At 40.4% G+C, this 27,795-nt stretch overlaps 1 protein-coding gene across 9 annotated transcripts in view; it reads right to left on the bottom strand.

Moving 5' to 3' along the window:
* Positions 1-27,795, bottom strand: part of LOC138850893 (uncharacterized) — a 114,022-nt gene that overhangs the window by 74,340 nt on the left and 11,887 nt on the right. For 5 of the 9 annotated variants that reach the window (XR_011391106.1, XR_011391105.1, XM_070080208.1 and 2 more), the window contains exon 2: positions 12,479-12,640. The exons of 2 other annotated variants lie outside the window; for them this stretch is intronic. The gene's annotated coding sequence lies outside the window, so the exon portion shown is untranslated. The remainder of the gene's footprint in view (positions 1-12,478; positions 12,641-27,795) is intronic. 2 more of the 9 variants (XM_070080211.1, XM_070080210.1) reach the window with 1 other exon arrangement.

Raw genomic sequence — 27,795 nt, 5'->3', positions numbered from 1 at the left:
CGTATCAAAAGAGGTGAATTAGTATATTGACATGAAGAGGGACATTAAAAAGGGGATAAGAAAAGCTAAACGGGAGTACGAAATTAAAGTTGCTAGGGATTCGAAAACTAACCCAAAAAGTTTTTCCAGGTGTATAGAACAAAAGTTAGAGATAAGATAGGTCCCCTTAAAAATAATTATGGGCATCTTACTGACAAAGAGAACGAAATGTGCTCGATTTTAAATAATTATTTTTTTCTCAGTTTTCACACAAGAAGACACTAACAATATCCCAGTAATTAATTTTTATAGTGGGTCTGAAGAAGATAAATTATGTAACATCACAGTCACTAGTGAAATGGTTATGAAACAAGTAGACCGACTGAAACAAAATAAATTGCCGGGTCCTGATGAGCTTTTTTTCAAGTGTTTATAAGGAATGCAAAATGGAACTATGTGAACCATTGACTAATATTTTTAATATTTCTCTTCAAACAGGTGTAGTGTCTGATATGTGGAAGATGGTTAATGTAATTCCTATTTTTAAAGCAGGAGACAAGTCGTTGCCGTAAAATTACTGCCCGATAAGCCTGACCTCAATTGTAGGCAAATTGCTGGAGTCAATTATAGCTGAGATTATAAGAAGCCATCTGGATAAGCATAATCTGATTAATGATACTCAGCATGGATTCACGAGAGGCCCTTCTTGTCTAACTAATTTATTAACTTTCTTCAGCAAAGCTTTTGAGGCTGTTGATCACGACAAAGAATTTGATATTGTTTATTTAGATTTTAGTAAGGCTTTTGATAGAATACTGCACCAAAGACTGTCAAAGAAAGTGGCAGCTCATGGCACTGGGGAAAAAGTGCTCTCATGGATCGAGTCATGGCTCACAGACAGGAAGCAGAGAGTGTGCATAAATGGGGTTAAATCTGAGTGAGGATCTGTAACAAGTGGTGTTCCACAGGGATCAGCCTTAGCCCCGTTGTTGTTTATAATATATATCAATGATCTTGATGAGGGAATTACAAGTGATATGAGCAAATTAGTGTTAGAGTGTTCAGCAGAAGTTTGTGGTTACAGGAAAGTGGGTGCGGGAGGGAAGAGGAGCGATTGGTGGAATGATCATGTAAAGAGAGTAGTAAGGAAGAAAAAGTTAGCATATGAGAAGTTTTTACAAAGTAGAAGTGATGCAAGGAGGGAAGAGTATATGGAGAAAAAGAGAGAGGTTAAGAGAGTGGTGAAGCAATGTAAAAAGAGAGAAAATGAGAGAGTGGGTGAGATGTTATCAACAAATTTTGTTGAAAATAAGAAAAAGTTTTGGAGTGAGATTAACAAGTTAAGAAAGCCTAGAGAACAAATGAATTTGTCAGTTAAAAATAGGAGAGGAGAGTTATTAAATGGAGAGTTAGAGGTACATGTATTGGGAAGATGGAGGGAATATTTTGAGGAATTGTTAAATGTTGATGAAGACAGGGAAGCTGTGATTTCGTGTATAGGACAAGGAGGAATAACATCTTGTAGGAGTGAGGAAGAGCCAGTTGTGAGTGTGGGGGAAGTTCGTGAGGCAGTAGGTAAAATGAAAGGGGGTAAGGCAGCCGGGATTGATGGGATAAAGATAGAAATGTTAAAAGCAGGTGGGGATATAGTTTTGGAGTGGTTGGTGCAATTATTTAATAAATGTATGGAAGAGGGTAAGGTACCTAGGGATTGGCAGAGAGCATGCATAGTTCCTTTGTATAAAGGCAAAGGGGATAAAAGAGAGTGCAAAAATTATAGGGGGATAAATCTGCTGAGTATACCTGGTAAAGTGTATGGTAGAGTTATTATTGAAAGAATTAAGAGTAAGACGGAGAATAGGATAGCAGATGAACAAGGAGGCTTTAGGAAAGGTAGGGGGTGTGTGGACCAGGTGTTTACAGTGAAACATATAAGTGAACAGTATTTAGATAAGGCTAAAGAGGTCTTTGTGGCATTTATGGATTTGGAAAAGGCGTATGACAGGGTGGATAGGGGGGCAATGTGGCAGATGTTGCAAGTGTATGGTGTAGGAGGTAGGTTACTGAAAGCAGTGAAGAGTTTTTACGAGGATAGTGAGGCTCAAGTTAGAGTATGTAGGAAAGAGGGAAATTATTTCCCAGTAAAAGTAGGCCTTAGACAAGGATGTGTGATGTCACCGTGGTTGTTTAATATATTTATAGATGGGGTTGTAAGAGAAGTAAATGCGAGGGTCTTGGCAAGAGGCGTGGAGTTAAAAGATAAAGAATCACACACAAAGTGGGAGTTGTCACAGCTGCTCTTTGCTGATGACACTGTGCTCTTGGGAGATTCTGAAGAGAAGTTGCAGAGATTGGTGGATGATTTTGGTAGGGTGTGCAAAAGAAGAAAATTAAAGGTGAATACAGGAAAGAGTAAGGTTATGAGGATAACAAAAAGATTAGGTGATGAAAGATTGAATATCAGATTGGAGGGAGAGAGAGTATGGAGGAGGTGAATGTATTCAGATATTTGGGAGTGGACGTGTCAGCGGATGGGTCTATGAAAGATGAGGTGAATCATAGAATTGATGAGGGGAAAAGAGTGAGTGGTGCACTTAGGAGTCTGTGGAGACAAAGAACTTTGTCCTTGGAGTATAGTTTTACCAACACTTTTATATGGGTGTGAAGCATGGGTGATGAATGTTGCAGCGAGGAGAAGGCTGGAGGCAGTGGAGATGTCATGTCTGAGGGCAATGTGTGGTGTGAATATAATGCAGAGAATTCGTAGTTTGGAAGTTAGGAGGAGGTGCGGGATTACCAAAACTGTTGTCCAGAGGGCTGAGGAAGGGTTGTTGAGGTGGTTCAGACATGTAGAGAGAATGGAGCAAAACAGAATGACTTCAAGAGTGTATCAGTCTGTAGTGGAAGGAAGGCGGGGTAGGGGTCGGCCTAGGAAAGGTTGGAGAGAGGGGGTAAAGGAGGTTTTGTGTGCGAGAGGCTTGGACTTCCAGCAGGCATGCGTGAGCGTGTTTGATAGGAGTGAATGGAGACAAATGGTTTTTAATACTTGACGTGCTGTTGGAGTGTGAGCAAAGTAACATTTACGAAGGGGTTCAGGGAAACCGGCAGGCCGGACTTGAGTCCTGGAGATGGGAAGTACAGTGCCTGCACTCTGAAGGAGGGGTGTTAATGTTGCAGTTTAAAAACTGTAGTGTAAAGCACCCTTCTGGCAAGACAGTGATGGAGTGAATGATGGTGAAAGTTTTTCTTTTTCGGGCCACCCTGCCTTGGTGGGAATCGGCCAGTGTGATAATAATAATAAAAATAAAAATGAGCAAATTCGCCGATGACACAAGATAGATAGGATAATTGATTCAAACGTAGATATCAGAGAACTTCAGGAGGATTTAGACAAACTCAGTACCTGGTCAGAAAAGTGGCAGATGCAGTTCAATGCAGATAAATGCAAGGTTCTGAAGCTCAGGAGTGTTCATAACCCTAGCACTTATAAGTTAAATAATGTAGAACTTAGCCATACAGATTGCAAAAAAGACTTGGGGGTTATGATAAGCAGTAACCTTAAACCAAGACAGCAATGCCTAAGCGTACGTAATAAGGCAAACAGATTACTGGGATATATATCAAGAAGTGTAAGCAGCAGAAATTCAGAGGTTATATTACAGCTTTATACATAATTAGTAAGGCCTCACCTAGATTACGCAGCTCAGTTCTGGTCTCCATATTACAGAATGAACATAAATTCATTAGAAAACATTCAGCATAGAATGACTACATTAATACATAGCATTAGAAATCTTCCTTATGAAGAAAGATTGAAGACCCTTAAATTACATTCACTTGTTAGAAGAAGAATGAGGGGAGACATGATCGAAGTGTATAAGTGGAAGATGCGTATCAATAAAGGGGATGTAAATAAGGTCTTGAGGGTATCCCTCCAAGAGAAAACCCACAGTAATGGATTCAAATTAGACAAGTATAGATTTAGAACAGATACAGGAAAGTATTGGTTTGGAAATAGGGTAGTTGACGAGTGGAACAGTCTGCTTAGTAGGGTTATCGAGGCTAAAACCTTCAGTAGTTTCAAATTTAGGTTGGATAAATACATGAGTGAGAGGGGTTGGATTTGAATGGGACTTGCACATGGGTAAATAGAATTATCAAAGCTTATTTCTTGGGTAGCATTGAAAATTGGGTTGGGCAAATATTTTGTTAGTGGGATGGATTGTGAAGGACCTGCCTAGTATGGGCCAACAGGCCTGCTGCAGTGTTCCTCCTTTCTTATGTTCTTAACCCTTAAACTGTCCAAACTTAGATCTACGTTTGCACGCGTAGCGCTCTAACCTTGAGTTTCTCCATAAGAAACAATGTAAAAAAAAAAGTAGATCTACGTTCGGAGCGCTACGCGAACAAACGTAGATCTACGTTTGGACAGTTTAAGGGTTAATTACACCCCACGGTAGAATAAATTAACAAATATGAGATGTTAGATGTATGAACCAAAACCAGATGCATTTGTCTGCTTGTTTACATAACTCTGCGCGCGCGTGTGTGTGTGTGTGTGTGTGTCTGTCTGTCTGTCTGTCTGTCTGTCTGTCTGTCTGTCTCTCTCTCTCTCTCTCTCTCTCTCTCTCTCTCTCTCTCTCTCTCTCTCTCTCTCTCTCTCTCTCTCTCGTTTATTCGTTTTACCTCGTTTACTCACCTCTCACCCTACATCAAATTACAAATATTTTAAGGTAAGTAATGAATGTACTGTACGGTGGAACCCTGGATTTCATCCACACCAGATATTGTATGATTAGGATTTCGGCCACTTTTTTCGGCGAAATTTTGCTCCGGATTTCATTCCTTGTCCTGGAAATCGCCCATATCAGACATGTCCCCCCCCCCCATGGGGATGCTGCCACTCATGTGTACTTGTCTCAATCTGGCTTCGTCCCTGGTTGAGTGAGCAATCATCTGAAACATTTCATAATAATCCTTTGTTTTTGTGCTTGTTTATTGAGTGTAACTTCAAAATAAGCCACCATGGGCCCAAAGAAAGTTCCTAGTGCCAGTCCTTTGGTAAAGAAGGTGAGAAACAAGATAGAATTCAAGAAAGAGATTGTAGAAAAATACAAAAGTGGCGTATGTGTGGCCAAGCTCGCCAGGATGTATGGCATGTCCAAATCAACAATCAGTTCAATTCTGTCAAAGAAAGTAGAAATCAAAGAAGCTGATGTTGTAAAAGGGGTAAATATGCTAACAAAACGGAGATCACAGTGATTAAGGACATTTGTGCAAAGTGGAATGAGTGAGGTGCAAACTTTTGTGGAAAAATATCACCTTGACCAAGTTGATACATGTTCAGCGACAATACCTTGTCCCATTTCCGGCAAATCTTAGAGAGACACCAGAAACAGAGCTCCCTGGACAGATTATTAATGCGACAGGGGTCCAGTGCCAGTAAAAGACAAAGAAGGGAAGTAACCCTGTTTAGGGCTTTGATACCTGAAGTCCTTATGAAGGGGGATTCCCTTTCCAAACAATAACCTCTGCTCCTCCTCTCTCCCCCCTCCTCGCTGTCCATACCCAAACAAGTCTTCAAAAAAGGTAAGTGTGATGTTAAATGTTCATTTATCCATTTCATTAGTCATTTATATTTCTTTCTCATTGTTTTCTGTATGTAAAACTATAGTTATTCTTTAAAAAATGTATTTTATTTTTAATATTTTTGGGTGTCTGGAACAGATTAATTGTATTTACAATATTTCTCATGGGAAATATTGCTTGGGTTTTTGTCCGTTCCTGATTTAGACTGACCTTCTGAAACAGATTAAGGGCAAAATCCAGGGTTCCACTGTATATGCATTTTATCGTTCTGGGGTGCTTTAAATGTCGTAGTATGTTACATGTGGGTGGGGTGGCCTGGCTGGCTACCATACCTCCCACACCTAACTTCTTAAAATAAATACTACTCACCTCTCACCCTACATTAAGACTACAAATATTTTAAGGTAAGTAATGAGTGTACTGTGTGTGTATTTTACTTTTTATTGTTTTTAATGCCTAGTTCTACTGTTAATTTAATATACGTTAGTGTAAACTTGTTATCTGGCTTTCATATGCATTTATAAGTGGAAAAAATTGGCCTTCTTCTTTCCGGCGATGTACGCTTTCCAGCTGTAGCCTGGAACCTAACCTGCTGTATAAGTGGGGCCCCCACTCTAACTGTTAACCCTTTCAGGGTCACCAGGCCCTCTCCGAGACTTGTTCTCAGGGTCGCCAAATTTTCAAAAAAAAAAACAAAAAAATTATTATTTCTTATGAAAAGATAGAGAATCTTTTCCCGATCATAATGACACCAAAAGTACGAAATTTGATGGAAAACTTACGGAATTATGCTCTCGCGAATTTAGCAGTCTCGACGATGTTTACACATCGGCGATTTTGCCCACTTTGAGCCCTATTATCGGCCAATTCCTGTGTACTAGTCGACAAAAATCATGCCTATTTCGCTAGAACTCCATTTTTTCTATCGAATGAGTCAAGAAACCACCCATTTACCGATTACAACTATCCAATAAAGTGGTCAGAATTTAGCAATTCTGCCAATTTCACACAAATTTCAAAAGATGCCAATTTCCAAATAGGGTCCAGAATAAACAAGAAAGACATTCCTGGCACTAAAATAACAAGTTCTCTGTTCATTAGTCACATCCCCAGGCCCCTCTTATATTTCTTTGGCTTTCCACTTTGAATTTTTATTCTTACAAAAAATAGAAGATTTACTTTCATGCAGACTACTGCATTAGTGTAGAAATGGTATAAATAATATTAGCGCACTTGTGAAAGAATATTAGACTCGCCAGTTGACGTGTATTGGATGCATAGCATGATTTGTTTACTTTTGAACTTTGGCAAAAATCGAACATTTCTGCTACTTTGAGCTCAATTTCAAGGTACTTTTCATTGTAAAACCAGTCAAAATCATCTCAATTTCTGTAATATGTCTTCCATTCTATAAAATGAGACCAGGAAAAGTAGAATACAACAATAAATACCATACAAAAATACAGTGCAAAGTCGCTGTTTTAATCCAAAAACACGGACAAAGTTTTTTTTTCTCATTACGCACTGTGTGCTGCAGGACTTTTTTTATACTGTGCACACTGACCACATAGACCCATTCTTTCACATGTAGGCCTACCAGCTCTCTCTCACTAGATTTGAGGGCGCTAGAATTTAGGTGTACTAGTACGTCAAAAACCCTGGTGCGTAAGCCGTACTAGTACGTCTGAAACCCTGAAAGGGTTAAGTGCCAATTTTCACTGGGAAATAGCCTTTTTTTCTCCTGCATAACCTAACCTGTGCTTTATTTCCCAATAAAAACTATTTTACAGCTTTAACCCTTTGACTGTCGAGACCCCTGCTCACAAACTTGCTCTCAGTGTTGAAGAATTTAAAAAAGAAATACTTTTTCTTATGAAATGATAGAGAATCTTTTCCCAATGATAATGACACCAAAAGTACGAAATTTGATTGAAAACTCGTGGAATTATGCTGTTGCGAAGTTAGTGATCTCGGCGATATTTACGCATCGGCAATTTCACCCACTTTGAGCCCTATTTTCGGCCAATTCCGTTGTTCCAGTTGCCCAAACCGACCATTTACCTATTTCAACTACCCAATAAAGTGATCAGAAATTGGCAATTTGGTCAATTTTATGCATATTAAAAAAGATGCCAATTTCAAAATAGGGTCCAGAATGAATAATGCAGACATTCCTGGCACTAATATAACATTTTCTCTGTTCATCAGTCACGTCTCCAGGCCCCTGTTGTATTACTCTTGTGATAAATGGTTTAAAAACAAGTTGAAGATTGAGACACTTATGCAACATATGGGAATCTTTATTGAAGAAACGTTTCGCCACACAGTGGCTTTATCAGTCCAATACAAATCAGAAGGGTGTAAGGAGAAGAGGAGTTTGAGGTAATCAGTCCCTCGACTCCAGGCTGAGGGAGTGATTACCTCAAACTACTCCTCTCTTTACACCCTTCTGATTTGCATTGGACTGATGAAGCCACTGTGTGGCAAAACGTTTCTTCAGTAAAGATTCCCATATGTTGCGTAAGTGTCTCAATCTTTTTAACTATTTATCACATCTGTCAGACACTGCAACATCATGGGATCTTGATACAAAGAATTCTTGAACCTTGTCCAACTTTTGGACGAAGAACTACTTTGACTAGTGGATGGTACCACTATGACCCCGCCTCATGCTTCGCCTCACCTGACAACAGTATATAAGCCACTTCTATGGCCCTATGCTGTACTTTCTACAAGACTGATGGACTGAACACCAACTCCAGGCTGAGGGACTGATTACCTCAAACTCCTACTCTCCTTACACCCTTCTGATTTGTATTGGACTGAAGCCACTGTGTGACAAAATGTTTCTTCAATAAAGATTCCCATATGTTGCATAAGTGTCTCTATATTACTCTTGCTTTCTATTTTGAATTTTTATTCACACAAAAAACAAGATTTACTGTTATGCAGACTACTGCATTATTGTAATAATTGTATAAATAATGTCAACCCATTCATGACTGCATATTAGAATGGCTAGTTGGACACTTATTGGACAATGTCATTTGTTTACTCTTGAACATTGGCAAAAATCGAACATCTCCGTTACTTTGAACCCAATTTCAAGGTCCTTTTCATCGTAAAACCAATCAAAATAATCTCTATTTCTGTAATATGTCTTCCATGCTATCAAATGAGACCAAGAAAACGAGAATACAACCATAAATACTATATAAATATACACCTCAAAGTCGGCATTAATCCAAAAACATGGTCGGAGGTGCTGCAGGATTTTTTTTATACTGTGCACACTGACCACACAGGCCCATTCTCTCACATGTAGGTCTACCAGCTTTCTCCTGTTTGATTTAAAGCCACTAGAAATTTGGAGTATAAATACATCAAAAACACTGGCTTGTAAGACGTATATATGCGACCGAAACAGTCAAAGGGTTAATGATCTATCACCTATTTCATATATTTGCAAACACCTGCCACACTGTTCCTTTATACACCTCGTTAAACCCATAAATGCAGCAAGCAGTTCCCTACCTCTAAATAATGCTCACATAAATACTTTAATGTAAACACTTGGCCCACAAATCACCTCTCTTTCTAAATTCTCCTTATTCTAATACACAACTACTTTCAGTCTTTCTCTTAACTCCTTCAATAATAGCTCAATTGTACGTTCTATCTGGTATAATAAACACATTTATTTCCCTATACAGTGGACCCTCGCATAGTGCTATTAATCCGTTCCTGAGAGCTCAATGTTATGCGAAATTATCGTCATGTGAATTAATTTTCCCCATAAGAAATAATGGAAATCAAATTAATCCTTGCAAGACACCCAAAAGTATGAAAAAAAAAAAAATTTTACCACATGAAATATTAATTTTAATGCACACAAACTGAAGAAGACATGCACAGTTACATGACACTTACCTTTATTGAAGATCTGGTGATGATTGATGGGATGGAAGGAGGGGAGTGTGTTGATGGTCTTAGTGTTTAGAAGGGGAATCCCCCTCCATTAGGACTTGAGGTGTCAAGTCCTTTTCCAGGGTTACTTCCCTTCTTCTTTTAATGCCACTAGGACCAGCTTGAGAGTCACTGGACCTCTGTCGCACAACATATCTGTCCATAGAGGCCTGTACCTCTCGTTCCTTTATGACTTTCCTAAAGTGTTTCGCAACATTGTCAGTGTAATAGTCACCAGCACAGCTTGCAATAGCTGTGTGAGGGTGATTTTCATCAAAAAAGGTTTGCACTTTAAGCCACATTGCACACATTTCCTTAATCTTTGAAGTAAGCAACTTCTTCAATTTCTCTATCCCCTCCTCCGGAGCAGTTTCCTCAGGTGTGGCCTCTTACTGTTGAAAATGATCTAGCAGCTCATCAGTGGTTAGTTCTTCATTGTCCTCCTCCACCAACTCTTCCACATCCTCCCCACTAACCTCACCAATATGAGCACTAGTTCCAGGCATTTTTTTCCTATTCACCTGGGTGTTAGTCAACTGTTGTGGGTCGCATCCTGGGGGACAAGATTAAGGACCCCAATGGAAATAAGTTAGACAGTCCTCGATGATGCACTGACTTTCTTGGGTTATCCTGGGTGGCTAACCCTCCAGGGTTAATCGTTTCTCGGTAATTGTTTCACGTTAAGCCACACCAACAAGACTCTCCACGTCTTCGAGTAATACAGCTGATGGTGGTGCAGCAACAACAACAGCTGACTGTGGTGCAGCAACAGTGACCATGGTGCAGCAGCAGCTGTGGTGCAGCAACAGCTGACCATGGTGAAGCAGCTGACTGTGGTACGATAGTATTTATCACCCTTTTTACCACAGGGTTGGCACTAGAAGCTTTCTTTGGGCCCATGGTGGCTTATTTAGCAGTTACAAGCACTATAAATAATGGAATAATACAAAATGTATCAAATGTATGCATGCAACCGGCCACCCTGGCTTGTAAACAATGACGGGAAGGCAGGCGCTCAGGCTGGACGGACAGGTTCGGGACAGGCTCGGGACGAGTCATGTTCAGAAACAGCTGATGGTGGTGCAACAGCAGCTGACCGTGGTGCAGCAGCAGCTGACTGATCCAGCAACAGCTGACTGGTCCAGCAACAGCTGACTGGTCCAGCAACAGCTGACTGATCCAGCAACAGCTGACTGATCCAGCAACAGCTGACTGATCCAGCAACAGCTGACTGATCCAGCAACAGCTGACTAGTCCAGCAACAGCTGACTGGTCCAGCAACAGCTGACTGATCCAGCAACAGGTGACTGATCCAGCAACAGCTGACTGATCCAGCAACAGCTGAACGTGGTGCAGCAGCAGCTGACTGATCCAGCAACAGCTGACTGGTCCAGCAACAGCTGATCGTGGTGCAGCAGCAGCTGACCGATCCAGCAACAGCTGACTGGTCTAGCAACAGCTGATCGTGGTGCAGCAGCAGCTGACTGATCCAGCAACAGCTGATCGTAGTGCAGCAGCAGCTGACTGATCCAGCAACAGCTGACTGGTCACCAGCAGCAGCTGACTGATCCAGCAACAGCTGATCGTGGTGTAGCAGCAGCTGACTGATCCAGCAACAGCTGACTGGTCCAGCAACAGCTGATCGTGGTGCAGCAGCAGCTGACTGATCCAGCAACAGCTGACTGGTCCAGGAACAGCTGATCATGGTGCAGCAGCAGCTGACTGATCCAGCAACAGCTGACTGGTCCAGCAATAGCTGATCGCAGTGCAGCAGCAGCTGACTGATCCAGCAACAGCTGATCGTGGTGTAGCAGCAGCTGACTGATCCAGCAACAGCTGACTGGTCCAGCAACAGCTGATCATGGTGCAGCAGCAGCTGACTGATCCAGCAACAGCTGACTGATCCAGCAACAGCTGACTGGTCCAGCAACAGCTGATCGCAGTGCAGCAGCAGCTGACTGATCCAGCAACAGCTGATCGTGGTGTAGCAGCAGCTGACTGATCCAGCAACAGCTGACTGGTCCAGCAACAGCTGATCGTGGTGCAGCAGCAGCTGACTGATCCAGCAACAGCTGACTGGTCCAGCAACAGCTGATCGTGGTGCAGCAGCAGCTGACTGGTCCAGCAACAGCTGATCGCAGTGCAGCAGCAGCTGACTGATCCAGCAACAGCTGATCGTGGTGTAGCAGCAGCTGACTGATCCAGCAACAGCTGACTGGTCCAGCAACAGCTGACTGGTCCAGCAACAGCTGACTGGTCCAGCAACAGCTGATTGTGGTGCAGCAGCAGCTGACTGATCCAGCAACAGCTGACTGGTCCAGCAACAGCTGATCGTGGTGCAGCAACAGCTGACTGGTCCAGCAACAGCTGATCGTAGTGCAGCAGCAGCTGACTGATCCAGCAACAGCTGACTGGTCCATCAACAGCTGACTGTGGTGCAGCAGCAGCTGACTGTGGTATGATAGTATTTCTCACCCTTTTTAGCACAGGGTTAGCACTAGAAGCTTTCTTAGGGCCCATGGTCACTTATTTTGCAGATGAAATCACCAAAAACGCTGTAATAATACGAAATGTTCCGATTGTATGCTTGGATGTTACCGCAGAGGCTGGCTTGTAAACAATGCCACCGACGGAACATGTGAGGCTGGCTCAGGCCGCACATTAGACGCCTCTCGGACGAATAGCGTTGAGCGAGTTTTTTAGCGGTATGCAAGGCAAAATTTTAGTGATAAAATGTATCGGTATGCGGATTTAACGTTATGTGATGCCAACAGTATGCGAGGGTCCACTGTACTTATTACTTTTTCTCTAGTTTCCTTGTTCCTTATACCTATAGAAAGTTTTTTCCAATCCTTAGAGACCTTCCCTTCTATCACTACATATAACTGACAAATATACATTACTGTGCACAAACCGTTTGAAAAACTACTGCATATATGCATACCTGTGAACCAGCTGGAAACAGGAGATACGTGTTGCTATACATCTCAGATATGGAGCCCACTGCTTGGTGTGCAGGTCTGATGATACAGATGAGGTGACAAATATCAGTATCAGATATCTTACAGATGTTCTTGTAAGTCTTGTCTGACAATAGTTAACAATCCTGTGAATAAACAACACAAGATGATGGAAATAAATGGTATAAAATACCAACACAATGGAAAAATAAACACATAAGCACTATAATGTGATCCTTTATTGACAAAGTTTTGCCCACACAGTGGGCTTTATCAAGTCATAAACAGATCTACCTGGGTAAAAGGTATGTGAGTATTTATAGGAAGGAGTCATGTGGAGAATGCTGGCCCAGGTGGAGAATGCTGTATGTGACAATCTTCATAGTAGGGCGATAGAGGCTAGGACCTTGGGTAACTTTAAAAAGAGATTGGTTAAGTATGAGTAGACCTTCTGCAGTGTTCCTCCATTCTTGTGTTCCTCATCGTTCTTCATCGTTATCCCACACAAGAACATAAGAATGGCGCAATGCAGAACGTCTACTCATATACTTATCCAATCTCTTTTTTTAAAGCTTCCCAAGGTCCTAGCCTCTATCAACCTACTCGGAAGATTGTCACACACAACATTCTCCACCTGACCCAGCATTCTCCACCTGACTCCATCCTATAAATACAGTGGAACCCTGGTTTTCACATGCTCCAGTTATTGAGCGTTTCAGTTTTCAGACCATTTTTGTGCGAAATTTTTCTCCGAATATCAGACTTTGCTCTGATTATTAGACGTATGATACGCATCCACCCGCCCAGGGATGCTGCCACTACACGTCTCAGTCCGCTTCTCTCAATGGTCAGGTGAGCATTACTTCGCGCATTCTAAAACATTTCGTAATAATCCCTTGTTTTTGGTGCTTGTTTATTAATTGTGACTGTGAAATAAGCCACCATGGGCCCAAAGAAAGTTCCTAGTGCCAGCCAGCCCTTTAGTAAAGGGCTGAGAAAGAGGGGAGAATGTGCCTTCTTCAGTGATTCTACAATATGTACGATACTAAAGCAGCAGGAGTCGATAAAGACTACAGTGCCAGCCAGCAATAAAGTGTAGCATTAACAGTGTAGCAAGTAAGTTAAGTGATTAAGCAATAGAAAAATGACAACACAAAACTAACTCCTCCATTGTTGTTTGAGATATATAGGGCCCAATGACGACACTGCCACCACCACCAACACTATATGTACGGCTTATGCTGTCACTGGCCCTTATAAACCCAACACCACCACCACTACCACCACTCCACTTATGTAATGACATATTTTATTCATTCTAGAGTATATATCATGTTTCTGTGTTATTAACCCTTAAACTGTCCAAACGTAGATGTACCTTTGCACATGTAGCGCTCAAAACATAATCAACGTTTTATTTTTCATTCCTTCAAATTTGGCACAATAGGCTTGAGTCACCTAGACATGAAAGAATGGGTGTGTGCACTCAGTGTGTGCACTATTAAAAAAATCTGGAAGCACTTAGTACCTTGTGGGAGCACCAGTTCAATTGAGCACCAGCTAGAGCACTGATGCCATGTCACATTAACACTCCCATTTTAAGAGGAAAGTAAAAATAGGTTAGATAAATACATGAGTGAGCGTGGATGGGTGTGAGCTGGACCTGACTAGCTTGTGTACTAGGTCTGATGTCATGCTCCTTCCTTTAATGGATGTGACCTGACTAGGTGGGTCATTGGTCTAAGCTGGGGGGAAGGCGACATGTACCTGCCTTGCATGGGCCAGTAGGCCTGCTGCAGTGTTCCTTCTTTCTTATGTTCTTATGTATTCGGCAGGCTGGCCGGCTGGCTTGCTTTGGCTGTCTCTGATTGTCTCTCTATATCTCTCTCTGTCTATATCTCTATCTACATATCTATCTACATATCTATCTACATATCTATCTATATCTCTATCTATATCTCTATCTATATCTCTATCTATATCTCTATCTATATCTCTATCTATATCTCTATATCTCTATCTATATCTCTATCTATATCTCTATCTATATCTCTATCTATATCTCTATCTATATCTCTATCTATATCTCTATCTATATCTCTGTCTCACACGTACACAAAAGTACAGTTATTATACATAGTGTAAATTACCTAGGATAAAGCAAAAATTCCAGGCAAAGATAGACAGGCAAAGATAGACAGACAGAGAGACAGACAGACAGACAGATAGACAGAAACATGTTTGTGTGTATCAGTGAAAACAAATAAAGCCAGGGTTCCCCTGAGCACCCATTTATCAAATGTTCCCGAGCTGATAACAGATGTCATAACACGAATATTCAAGGAGTGTGATATAGGTATACTCCAGGCAGACAGAAAGACAGATAAGCAGAGACAGAGAGACAGGCAGGCAGACAGACAGAGACAGATAGACAGACATATAGACAGACAAATAGACAGAGAGACAAGACATGTTTGTGTGTAACAGTGATAACAAATACAGTGAGGGTTAGCTGGAGCAGTGGGCATTTATCAAATGTCACTAGGCTGTCAACAGTACAGTGGACCCTCGACTAACGCTATTAATCCGTTCCTGAGAACTCATCGTTAGTCAAAATTATCGTTAGTCAAGTTAATTTTCCCCATAAGAAATAATGGAAATCAAATTAATGCCAAGTCAACTGTTTCAACTACAAAATAAAGTGATCGGAAATTGTTAATTTGGCCAATTTAACACAAAGTTCAAAATATTCCAATTTCAAAATAGGGTCCAGAATGAACAATGTAGGCATTCCTGGCACTAAACTAACATTTCGTCTGTTCATTAGTTATGTTTTGAGGCTTTACAAATAAATTCCATTTTGATTTTTTATTCACATAATGAATTTTTATTCACACCAAAAAATAGAAGATTTACTGTTATGCAATACTGTAATAATTGTATAAATATCATCACCATATTTGTGAATGTATATTAGACCCACCAGCTGATGTGTATTAGACGTGTGAGGTCGTTTGTTTACTCTTGAATATCGGCAAAAATTTAACATTTCTGCTACTTTGAGCTCAGTTTCAAGCCATTTCCAGTGCTAAAACCAATCAAAATCATCTCTATTTCTGTAATATGTCTTCCATTCTATCAAATGAGACCAAGAAATCGCAAATACAACTATAAAAAACATACGAAAAAACACTGCAAAGTTGCTGTTTTAATCGAAAAATCATGATTTCATTTTTTTTCTCTCATTATACACAGTGTGCTGCAGGATCTGTTTTATGTGGTGCACACATACCACATAGATGTATTCTCTCATATCTAGGCCCAAATGTACCACTCACAGTTTATCAGAGTGAGCTGAGCTCATGGCGTAGATCTACGGTTTGGACCCTGAACGTAAAGCCGTAGATCTACGGGACGGACCCTGAAAGGGTTAATCTTGTCCCCCAGGATGCGACCCACACCAGTCGACTAACACCCAGGTACCTATTTACTGCTAGGTGAACAGGACAACAGGTGTAAGGAAACATGTCGAAATGTTTCCACCCGCCAGGAATCGAACCCGGGCCCTCCGTGCGTGAAGCGGGAGCTTTAGCCACCAGGCCACCGGGCCACCCAAAAGGTTTTATGCCAACAGCATTTGGTGTTCCCAGGCAGTCACCCATCCAAGTACCCGTGTAGGACACCCCAAAGTATGAAAAAAAAATTGTTTTTACCACATGAAATATTAATTTTAATACACACAAACTGAAGAAGACATGCACAGTTACATGACACTTACCTTTATTGAAGATCTGGTGATGATTGATGGGAAGGGAGGAGGGGAGAGTGTTGATGGTCTTAGTGTTTAGAAGGGGAATCCCCTTCCATTAGGACTTGAGGTGGCAAGTCCTTTTCCGAGGTTACTTCCCTTCCCTTTAAATCTCTCAAACCAACCTTTGCTGGCCTTAAAAACAGATCCTGCAGCATGCTGTGTATAATGAGAGAAAAAAACTGAAATCATGATTTTTCGATTAAAACAGCGACTTTGCAGTGTTTTTCGTATGTTTTTTATAGTTCTATTTGCTATTTCTTGGTCTCATTTGATAGAATGGAAGACATATTACAGAAATAGAGATGATTTTCATTGGTTTTAGCACTGGAAATGGCTTGAAGCTGAGCTCAAAGTAGCAGAAATGTTAAATTTTTGCCGATATTCAAGAGTAAACAGATGACCTCACACGTCTAATACACATCAGCTGGTGGGTCTAATATGCATTCACAAATATGGTGATGATATTTATACAATTATTACAGTATTGCATAACAGTAAATCTTCTATTTTTTGGTGTGAATAAAAATTCATTATGTGAATAAAAAATCAAAATGGAATTTATTTGTAAAGCCTCAAAACGTAACTAATGAACAGAGGAAATGTTAGTTTAGTTCCAGGAATACCTACATTGTTTATTTTAAATTCACTCACATCACCACTAGTTGCTGGCATTTTTTTTAATTAAATCGTCATGCAACTTCCTAGCCTTTTCACATATGATCGCTTGAGAGATGCTATCTCCTGCTATCTGTTTTTCGTTTATCCACACCAATAACAGTCTCTCAACATCTTCGAGTACTTGCGATCTCAGTTTCGAAAACATAGCTGCACCTTTAGCAAGAACAGCTTCCTTGATTGCCGTTTTCTTGGCCACAATAGTAGCGATGGTTGATTGGGGTTTTGTGTATAACCTGGCCAGCTCGGAGACACGCACTCCACTTTCATACTTAGCAATGATCTCTTTCTTCATATCCATAGTAATTCTCACCCTTTTTGCTGTAGGGTTGGCACTAGAAGCTTTCTTGGGGCCCATGGTGATTGCAGGTGCAATCACTAAAAAGGCTGTGATAATATGAAATGTTCCGATTGTATGCTTGGAAGCGACCACGGTGGCTGGCTGGCTTGTAAACACTGGCCAGAAGTGGACACGTCTCAGATGGAACGAATAGTGTTGGTTGAGTTTTTTAGCGCTAGCCGAGGCAAAAATTTTGCGTTAAAATGTATCGCTAGTCAGATTTATCGTTAATCGATGCCATCGTTGGTCGAGGGTCCACTGTATAGGGATGCTTTTCATAACACCATGCTTCAAGGTATATGCCAGGGTATCTAAAACATTGCTGGGACCTATAAATACTTTGTATATATTTCTAGACAATAGTAAATAACCCAAACAGGTGTAAATGTTCATCTGTCACAGTGATTGTGACATCTGAGTGCATGCCTTTCATAACACCATGCTTCAAGGTGTATGCCACGGTATCTAAAACATTGCTGGGATCTATAAATACTTTGTATATATTTCTAGACAATAGTAAATAACCCAAACAGGTGTAAATGTTCACCTGTCACAGTGATTGTGACTATCTGAGTACCTAATATTAGTGTCAGAAAAAAGATTGGCTATGAAATTACAAGAACTATTATAAATTGTAATTATCAGAACATAAAAAATATATAAATTAAAATAAAAACGAGAAAAAAAGGTATATCGGCAACACTTCTGCAAGCGGCAGGAGTCAATGTTGCTGACAGGTGAGCATCCAGAGCCAATTTCACAGTCTTATATCTCGGTAAGTACTAACCCTAAATTTTTTTTAATCCTAAAACATGTAGAAAAATGTGCTCTTCATTTTAAAAGAAAAAAAAAAGATTTTTTTATTTTTCAAAATATTCAGAGCGCCATGCAAGTGAAAGTAGATCTATGTTTGGAAAGTTTAAGGGTTAATACAGTGGATCCCCAGATTAAGTTGTCATTGGAATAAGTAATATTCAGAATAAATAACGTTTTTTCATCAAACTATTGGCTCGGTGAACGTCACCGAACTCGGTATAAGTCATTCATCCAGAACGTGTCCGTGCAGCCTGAGCAGCCCCAACACTCCATGTAATGGCTGTTGGACGCTTGACTGAGATGTGAAGCGTCACTTGTCTCGGCAGGCCTAAGCCAGTCATGAAATGGCGGCCGACTCGGTAGAAATTTATCTCTAGAAATCACTGTAATCGTCAGAATTACAATCCCACCGCTGCCACCATTTGTTGTGAGGGTTCGTGGAGATGTGATGGTTGGAGTAAAACACACTTATTGGATGGTAACACTATATTGCAGAGTGTGAGAAGGGGGAGCCCAACCTGCCTTGTGCTGCCTGTAGGCCGAAGCATGAAGAACTGAGAAGGACCCCAGGAGCGAAGCGTTCACAAAGCATCATGTGATGTCACACATACTAGTCACTGAGCCTACTGACCAGGGAGCCTAAATATATATATATGGATGATACGATCTACAATATACTACAAGTATACGTATAAGGGAATTCAGTAGCTATACTTACAATATTAAATTTTCTTGTACTCACTCAAACTCATCTAACCCTTTCAGGGTCCGTCCCATAGATCTACGGCTTCACGTTGAGTGTCCAAACCGTAGATCTACGCCAAAATTCTAAAACCATCAAATTTAGCGCGAAAGCGCTCATAGGCCTACATGTGAGAGAACGGGTCTGCATGGTGGGTGTGCACCATAAACAAAAAATCTAGGCGCCCGCATAGCATTGTGGGACCGCCGGCTCAGTTACCCTTGTTCACCATGCCTCGTCGCAAGTCAGCTCTCGCTCCATGGAAAATTGGGACTCTCCTCTTCCTATCTGATAGTTCTGACACTGATGGAAGTGGAAATGAAGACGAATTCTTTGGCTTTGATCAGTTAGTGACCGAAAGGAATGACCAAGATATTGATAATAGTGCAGAAAACCCTGACGATCCTCAACCTTCTACCTCTGGTGTGGGCACTCCTCAGTCATGGTCAGTTGTACCTCAACGCAAGAGAAAACTATTATTTTCATGTGGCCAGGCCTCTGACTTCAGTAATGATGATGATAGTGACATGGATTGTGATTTTATTGCTCTTGACGATCATTCGAATAGTGATAGTGAGGAATCATATTCACCAGTGAAGCGTTGGTATATATGCCGCCGCATGCGCTCGGGTAGTGTACCCTATGCTGTACCCAGGGGACGGAGTACCTCCCGGAGTACATCCCATGACCCTACACCAGGTTTAGATAGTGATAGTGAGGATGATGTGGCTACACTTGGCATGGATAGACCACAGGCATCAGCAGATGGTGGTAGTGGTGATGGTAGTGGCACTGCCATGCGTGACTCACCAGCCCAGGCTGGGACCCACGCTGCTGACTACTCAGTTCAAGGACAAAGCGGAGCGTCAGCCACCAGCCCACCATAACCACAACTACCCGCACAACCAGCCTATGATGTCCAATATCCACCAACAAACCGTATCTGGGATTGGCAGCAAAATCCCAATTTTGTTCCCAAGCCCCACCACTTTGATGACTCTCAAAGTGGAATTCTACCTACTTGTCCCCTTGGAACCACGGCCAATGAACTGGAATTCTTTGAATTATTCTTTGACCAGCCATTGATGGAAACTATTGTCAGGGAAAGTAGTAAGTATTTTGAGTGCACCATGGCAAATACGATCATATCACCACAGTCAAGACTACACTGGTGGAAAGAGACGACTGTTGCAGAAATGTATTTGCTTTTTGCAACAATAATGCTTATGCCTCATGTCTATAAGCATAATATAAAAGCATACTGGTCCACAGATCGGCTAATTTCTACCCTTCTTTGTCTCCACAGACTCCTAAGTGCACCACTCACTCTTTTTCCCTCATCAATTCTATGATTCACCTCATCTTTCATAGACCCATCCGCTGACACGTCCACTCCCAAATATCTGAATACGTTCACCTCCTCCATACTCTCTCCCTCCAATCTGATATTCAATCTTTCATCACCTAATCTTTTTGTTATCCTCATAACCTTACTCTTTCCTGTATTCACCTTTAATTTTCTTCTTTTGCACACCCTACCAAATTCATCCACCAATCTCTGCAACTTCTCTTCAGAATCTCCCAAGAGCACAGTGTCATCAGCAAAGAGCAGCTGTTTTTATGTATCTCAAACAGAAGTTCAACATGTACTTTTATCCATTCAAGAATCTTGTAATTGACGAGTCTTTGATTTTGTTCAAAGGTAGGCTGTCATTCAAGCAGTATATACCGAGCAAGAGGAAATGCTTTGGTATAAAACTGTTTGTACTCTGTGACTGTGACAGTGGCGTGGTATTGGATATTGTTGTATACATGGGAAGTAAAACATTGAAAGATACCAAGATGTTATTGGGTATCTCAGGTGACTTAGTGAGGTGACTTGGTGAGGGGCATACATTATATACTGATAACTGGTACACAAGCCCATTACTCAGTGATTTCTTGCAAGTGAACAAGACAGATGTGTGTGGCACAGTGCGTTCTAATCGTAAACATATGCCCAGGCTCAACGCAGGTGCTCGTGGTGATGATGTGCAGGTGTTTACTGCCAATGACATCATGGCATTACGGTGGCATGACAAACGAGATGTCACACTGTTGACAACCATTCACCGTAATGAAATGCAAGACAGTGCCAAAGTTGATCGAGTGACTAATGAATGTATTCGAAAACCAGTGACAGTGATTGATTATACACAAAACATGCGCTTGGTTGACAAATGTGACATGCAGATTGGTTTTGTTGATTGTGTTCGTAAAAGTTACAAGTGGTACTTGAAGCTTTTCTTCCATCTCATGGACATTTCAATGCTCAATGCATATAATATGCACCAAATGAAGACTGGCAACAGACCACCGTATGGTGAATTTTGTTTGTCTGTTGTCAGACAACTCATAATGAAGTACCAGGTAAGAACACCTGCTATACAACAAGGTCCTTGAACTCCTCAGGATATAAACAAGCGTTTGAGGAGGGAAGGTGATCATTTCATAATACAGCTTCCTTCAACTCAGAAGAAATTTGCTCAGAAGAGATGCATCATCTGTGCACAAACAAAACGACGGCAACAAAGACGCAAAGACACTCAGTTTATGTGTGAGGAATGTAAGGTACCTCTGTGCATGGTGCCTTGTTTCAAGGTGCTCCACAAGCTCCAGCAGTTCTAAAACCATGTCCAGTGATTGTAAATATGTAAATATATGATAGAACATTAGTATTATACAAGATTTGTGCATGTTTATTGTAACAAACAACAGTGGTAAACAATAATATGATAATAACTTTAGTGAAGTTATTGTGTTCAATACAGTGAGTTCATATATATACATTATATACAGTATTGGTCTCTCAGGCCCCAAATGTTAGTAGGAAAAGAAAAAAATTAGAAAAGAAAAGAAAAAACTACAAAAACTGCTAAATAAAGTAATGCGCGTATGTGGAATTCGTCGATGTTGCCGCCACCAGCTCATTTTGGACAAACTTCTCGGCACTGTATCTCGGTAAGTACTGATCAGATTTTTTTTTTTGTCTTATTACCTTCACAAAAATATGCTCTTTAACCCTTTGATTGTTTTGGTCATGTATATACGTCTTACGAGGTACCGTGTTTGACGTATATACAGTGGACCCCCGCATAACGATATTAATCCGTTCCTGAGAGCTCATTGTTATGCAAAATTATCGTTATGCGAATGAATTTTCCCCATAAGAAATACATGTAATGGAAATCAAATTAATCCGTGCAAGACACCCAAAAGTATGAAAAAAAAAATTTTACCACATGAAATATACATTTTCCTACACACAAAGAGAAGGATACATGCACAATAGTAGAGTAGTACATGCACAATATATATTGTGCATGTACTACTCTACTAAATGAAGAATAAATGACACTTACCTTCATTGAAGATGCAGCAATGACTGATGAGACACTGTGTCCTGGGAGTGCCTTTTCCTCCTGAGTACTGTAGGTCCTGTTTGGCATTTTCTTCCAGAACAGGCCTTATCACACTGTGTATGCCACTACGATTCTTAAATCTCTCAAACCAACCTTTGCTGGTTTTAAATTCACCAATATGAGCACTAGTTCCAGGCATTTTTCCCTGTTCACCTGGGTGTTAGTCGACTGGTGTGGGTTGCATCCTGGGAGACAAGATTAAGGACCCCAATGGAAATAAGTTAGACAGTCTTCGATGACACTGACTTTTTTGGGTTATCCTGGGTGGCTAACCCTCTGGGGTTAATTATTTCTTGGTATTCCCAATAAGCCACACCAACAACGGTGCTACAGCAGCAGCAGCAGCAGCAGCAGCAGCTGACAGTGCTACAGCAGCAGCTGACAGTGCTACAGCAGCACCAGACGGTGCTACAGCAGCAGCAGATGGTAAGTAAGTAAGTAAGTAAGTAAGTAAATTTATTCAGGTATACACAATACAGTTACATAGAATTATCATACATAGCAGCATATGTGTAGAGAACCTAGGATAACCCAAAAAAGTCAGACAGAGTGACTTATTTCCATTGGGGTCCTTTTACCTTATTATTATAATATAAAGGTTATAATATTTTCTTATTATTCTATAATGAAGATAACATCTTATTATCATACTAAAAAGACTATCTACTACACGAGGGTCATTAAGGGGGCTACAGGGCAAATTTCGTAACTCGTTTATTTACCGTCCGATTTTCTCCAGTTTTGGTGCACAAGACAAAGTGTTCTCACTCTTTCTTGAAAATATTTATAAAAAATATACCTCAAACAACAACTGAGAAAAGACTGATTTACTGAAAATGCCCTTGATGTTGATGTAACTCTTATATGCGGCTACGTAAGGTGGTTTGGACACTTGGTGCCGAGAGAACAATGCTAATACTAATTCGGACCGTAAGATTTCCCTCTAAATACCTTATCGTTATTTCACAAAAAAATAAAGTTTGTTAGTATCTGGAATATGGCAAAAAAATCTGCCCTTTACTCCCACATAACTCCCGAAGTATTTGGAATATTTCCAAAAATTCTACGGTCAAAATAAGAGAAATCATTATTCTACAATATCTGTGAATATTATTCCATTTAATTAAGTAATAAAGGACCCACATCAAATTATAGGTGAATAAGTTACTTCCGAGATATCGGCCGGGAACGCCGGCCGGCCCCCGTCTCAAAAAAAAAAAAAAAATTTTTTTCGCGAAAATCGCGTTTGTTTGGGTGTATTTCTTAGTAAACTGATGTTCTAGTGCAGTTAGCCTCTAAACACCGTTTTCTCTTACTCAGAGACGACAGGGTGACCAGTTACACTTTTATATCGAAATATTCCCGATAATCTCTGGGCCATATTATGGCCTATTTTATTCAGTCTAGAGTATATAACATGTTTGTATGTTATTTAGAGTGTTTATTATATCATATTAGATCAATTCTGATAGACAAATAAGCCGTAGAGTTGATATATAAGCTGATATAAGCGAAATAATGGGTGATTCCTGGCTGGCACCTCGGGAGCAGGAACACTGCTGAGCGTTCCCGTCTGGTTCCCGGTAGTCACTAAGTCTGCCGATAAGCTCCACCTACTGTTTTATGATGCCAAATAGTCAGTTATTATATTAGAAAGAATAATGCAAGAAAAGGCGATAAAAAACAAGAAAATAACTCCAAAAAATATATAGGCCGTGAGCAGACTCGGTACCAACATCGCCGTCACCATACCTGATATAAATGACTATAATTTCTTGTAGAAACGTCGTAGAACATTCATTCTGGTACCATTGTGTTGCCAAAGAGTTGAGCTATTTTTCAGTATATATAACTCAATTTCCATATTTTTTCGATTTTTCGGTGAGCGCGCGCGGAAAATTGCCCGCCTGCCCCCTTAAGACTATCTACAATACGAGGGTCATTAAGACTATCTACTACCCGAGGGTCATTACGACTATCTACAATACGAGGGTCATTACTAGGGATAAGGTAAAATTTACACGTATTTTAGCTAAAAAATAGAAAATCATTCCCCTCCCTTTCTGTTGCTTCATTCATCAGACACTTTTTGGCAGTCTTCTTGAACTGGTTCAAGCTATGACTGGCCTTGACATTTGTGGGTAGTCTGTTCCATTCCTTTATTGCTGTACAATAAAAGGTGTTTGAAGCCTGGCCACTGACTGTGGGTACTACAAAGTTGTGCTCTCTCCCCCTAGTACTATGATTGCTTTGGTTCCCAACCTTGACAAAATTGACAGCAAGATATTCTGGACACTGTTCGTGAGCAATTTTATAAACATGATTTAGCTTCAGTTGTTTTACTCTGTCTTCAACATTCAGCATATCCAACTGCTGTAATTCATCCTGGCCTACATGTTCTCTTGGTCCCAGCCCCAGGATGAATCTTACGATTTTGTTCTGGGTGATTTGCAGTCTATCTTTCAGTTTTTTTGTCAAGGCAGAGTACCAAGAAGAGCAAGCGTAATCCATATGGCATTGTATAAGGGCTAGACATAGGGTCCTGCGAGCCTCAGTAGGTAGACACTGTGCTTGTCTATACAGGAACTTCAGCCTGGCATTCGCTTTCTTTACTACACTGTTCCCTATCAATTCTCCTGACATGCATGGATCAAAGGGGATTCCCAGATATTTAACTGATGAAACCAAAGTGATGGACTCCCCATTACACTGAACATTAAAATTATTTACCCTTCTCAGTTTATGTTTCGTTCCAAAGAGAATGGCTTCAGTTTTCCCTAGGTGTAATGATAGTTTGTTGTCTACTAACCATTTGCTGCAGGACTCCAGTTCCAGTGTTAAAACATTAGCAATATCTTGTGGGTCTTTACCTGTCACTAACAGAGCACTGTCATCTGCATACAGTAGGAGTTTGCACTTGACACTGATAGGCATATCATTGACATAACATAAGAATAATAAGGGACCCAGAATACTACCTTGGGGAACTCCACATGTTATCGGCAGGGGTTCTGATTCCGTTTTGTTGATTTTGACTATTTGTCTCCTGTTGCTAAGGTAGGACTTAAACCAGTCTACAGAACCTATACCGATAGATTGAAGTTTATTACATAATATATTGTGGTTGACAGTATCGAAGGCCTTTTGCAGGTCTAAGGTTACCATACCTATGAGGTTCCCTTTTGACATTTCAGTTCTCAGGTAATCCATCAGATTAATAAGGGAGGTATCGGTTGAGTAGGATCTCCTAAAGCCCGATTGATAGCTATGGAGAATGCTGTTGTCATTAAGGTACTTAACTACTTGAGAATACACCGCCCTCTCCAGAATTTTAGATATTATACTGAGTATACTAACAGGTCTATAGTTGCTTACATCAGACCTATTATTTTTCTTGAAGATAGGAGTAACTCTGGCCTCCTTGAACCCCTCCGGTACGGTATTAGTGGTGATTGATAGATTTATTATGTGAGCAATAGGGATTGACAGTTCAAAAGCACCATCTTTTAGGAACTTAGATGGGATGTTATCAGGGCCTGTGCTCTTAGTTGGGTTTAACCTGCTTAGTTCTTTTTGAATGAAGTCATGAGATACACTTACTAGTTGACAACTGTTTGGGGTTACCCCTTTATTGGTATAGTATGTTTGAAACTTATCAGAGTCTGTGTTAAAGGTATTTGATGCAGCTGGTAGTTTACTTACTAGTGTTGATGCAACAGATGTGTAGTAGGAATTAAAGCAATTTGCCACCTTAGATGTTTCGTGGCATACCTCATTATCGATAGTGAGTACTATGTTAGACCTATCTACTGGCTTATGGCTATATCCCAACTGTTTTAGTTGTTGCCAGAGCTTTCTGGGTTTATGCTTATATTCTTCAATTTTTGAGCAATAGTGCTTTGCCTTTGCTCCTTTTATAAGCCTCTGTACTCTGTTCCTCACCCTTTGGAATTCATTTAGTGCTGCAATATCCTGTCTGTTTGCTTTAAATCTTTTTAGCAGCTGGTCTCTGAATTTCATATTATCTAATATCTCAGTAGTCATCCAGGGTTCAGTTCTTTGTTTAATCCTAACCTCTTTAACTGGTGCAATATTATTAAGAATGGTAGTGAACATTGTTTTGAATTTTTCCCAGGCATCGTTTACGTCCGTGCAACTTGTTATCTCTGTCCAGTCACAATTGTGTAGCCTATTTACCAGTGTTTCTTTACTGTAGTTTCTAGTTGACCTCATTTTTATTGTCCTGTGTAGGCCTATCCTATCCCTAGTGATTTTCCTGGTGCAGTAAATGATGAAATGATCACTAAGACCTGTGGTTATGACGCCTGACTGACTAATGTTCTCAGCGCGGTTGCAAAGTATGTGGTCAATTAGGGTGGCTGAGAACTGTGTGATCCGGGTTGGTTTATTAATTAGTTGGGTGTAGCTATTTAATCCTAGAATTTGCTTATACCTTTTGCATAGCCCGTTATTTTGTTGCTGAAAACAGATATTGAAGTCGCCCAGTATTATTGTTTCGCAATTGCTTTCAACTCCGGACAAGACTCTGGAAAAAATCCTGGAGCACGCAGTGCATAATGAGAAAAAAAACTCCGACCGCTTTTTTTAATTAAAATGCCGACTTTGTGGTCTATTTTCATATAGTATTTATGGTTCTATTCTCATTTTCTTGGTCTCATTTGATAGAATGGAAAACATATTATAGAAATAGAGGTGATTTTGATTGGTTTTACTATAAAAAGAACCTGGAAATGGGGCTCAAAATAGGGAAACTGTTTGATTTTTGCCGATGTTCAAAAGTAAACAAATGATGTCGTTGTCCAATAAATATCCAACTAGCCATTCTAATATGCAGTCATGAATGGGTTGACATTATTTGTACAATTATTACAATATTGCAGTAGTCTGCATAACAGTAAATCTTCTATTTTTTGTTTGAATAAAAATTCAAAGTAGAAAGCAAGAGTAATATCAGAGAGGCCTGAAGGTGTGACTGATGAACAAAGAAAATGTTATTTTAGAGCCAGGAATGTCTGCATTGTTCATTCTGGACCTTATTTTGAAATTGTCATATTTTTTAATTTTCATGAAAATGGCCAAATTGCAAATTTCTGACCACGTTATTGGGTAGTTGAAATTGGTAAATGGACAGTTTCTTGTACTCAATTGATAGAAAAAAATGAAGTTCTAAAGAAATAGCTATGAGTTTGGTCAACTGGAACAATGGAATTAGCCGAAAATAGGGCTCAAAGTGGGCAAAATCGCCGATTTGTAAATATCGCCGAGGTCGGTAAATTTGTGAGAGCGTAATTCCATCAGTTTTCCGTCAAATTTCGATTTTTTGGTGTCATTACAATCGGGAAAAGATTCTCTATCATTTCATATGAAAAAATAATTTTTTTTTTAAATTTTGCCACACCAGGAGACACCTCACTATTGGGGGTTGCGACAGTCAT

The sequence above is a fragment of the Cherax quadricarinatus genome, unplaced genomic scaffold (assembly GCF_038502225.1).
Source record: "Cherax quadricarinatus isolate ZL_2023a unplaced genomic scaffold, ASM3850222v1 Contig224, whole genome shotgun sequence".
Lineage (NCBI taxonomy): Eukaryota > Metazoa > Arthropoda > Malacostraca > Decapoda > Parastacidae > Cherax > Cherax quadricarinatus.
Note: the sequence above shows the minus strand (reverse complement) of the source record. Positions and strands in the feature narration are given on the sequence as shown.